Source organism: Oryzias melastigma, linkage group LG5 (assembly GCF_002922805.2).
Source record: "Oryzias melastigma strain HK-1 linkage group LG5, ASM292280v2, whole genome shotgun sequence".
Classification (NCBI taxonomy): Eukaryota; Metazoa; Chordata; class Actinopteri; order Beloniformes; family Adrianichthyidae; genus Oryzias; species Oryzias melastigma.
The window spans coordinates 23984283-23985912 of record NC_050516.1 but is presented as its reverse complement, the minus strand read 5'-3'; positions in this window follow the sequence as shown (position 1 = coordinate 23985912).

Genomic DNA, 1630 nt, shown 5'->3' with positions numbered 1-1630 from the left:
GGAGGTTGTGTGGGTATCATGGAGAATAGATAATTAACTTTGGGCAAAATGTTCATTTTAATTGTGGCTACTTTGCCCATAAGCGACACAACAAACATGTCTACATTGAATTCTTTTAATTGCCTGCTACTCCCTGTCCATTCTATGCCACCTTTGAGTCTTTTATAATAGTTTTAATGTTTCTTACTGTGTGCATTTTATTATTGTTATATGTATTTTATATGTATTTTAACTGATTTTCTAACCTGTATTTTGTATGTATTTCTTTATTTTTTAGTTGCGTACTTAACTGATGTTTTGAGATTTTTAGGTTGACAATTTTTAACACCTGTCCAGGGACTACGGATGAAAAATAGCTTTTGGGCTAATTCTGGCGCATTGCAGCAATGCTATTGATGTGCACTGTCCCTGTGAAATATACATATAAATAAATAAATTAATTACTAAAATGATTACAATATTAAACAAATATACAATACAATGTTTTGACCCCAAATACAAATCTGTGTCAAATTAAATACTCACTGTAAATAAAGTTTTGAGAATGTTCATTTCTAAAAAAAAATCAACTCGCTACATGACATGCTCCCCTCTGAACTTCTCAAAACCATTGCGTGCACATCAAACTGGACAATGAGTAACATTTTTGCCAACAGAGACAATGGCTCCCTATACGACTGTAACATAACTGTCTTCCTCTACAAAAGAAAGGGGGGCTCGCCCCTCAGGCTCAGGTGTCTTGCTCACCACACAGCGCTTGCAACATTTTACATATTCGCGCACAGCTTCCTCCATGTCGAGCCAAAAGAATCGCTGCCTTGCTAGGTGCAATGTCCGATTTTGGCCTGGTGTCCTGCTTTGTCATGCACCCCCTGAAGCACTTGGCTAAAAAGAGACACAGGTGTTACATACTGGTGTCGCTTTCTGCCAGTAGTCAAGTCCTTGCATACTCTGTACAGAATGCTGTACTAGCATTTTAAGCTTGTCCCATTGCTTCATGAGTTTCAGGGCCCTTGGAGACAAACTGCACTTTTCTCTCCATAATGGACGTCTCCCTCATGTGACAAATGTAACAACAGCAGCTATTGTAGTGTCATTCTGCTGCGCCTCTTGAAGGTCCTTGAGGGAAAACATTGGTAAGGGAACTTGACCACTTGGTACAAGGTGCTCCAGGTCTTGGGCCAGCCAGGTGAGTACTCTCTGCTCAGGGCTATGTTCACAATCTACATGCCCTGACAGGACAGCAGATACCACCTCTTTACTCATTGACAGGTTCTCTGGGTGTTGGGAAGACTGGAGGTACTCAACCTCTTGGTGGTTGGCCCTGGCCCTAAAAAGTTAAAGGAAAAAAGTCTTCATGTAATTGCTGAGACTCCTCCAGCAGGGCTTTATAGGCCTCTTTTTTCAGCCTCTGAGAGACACAGCCTTTGATGAAGGGCTGTCGACTTAAAGCACCAGCGACAACATTTTTCCTGCCTGGTACGTACTTGATGTCAAAGCTATAAGGTGACAACTTTGCGACCCATCTTTGTTCACAGGCATCGAGTTTGGGTTTGGTGAGGATATATGTTAGGGGGTTATTATCTGTCCATACTGTAAATGGATTCCCCTTCAGCCAGTGACTAAATTT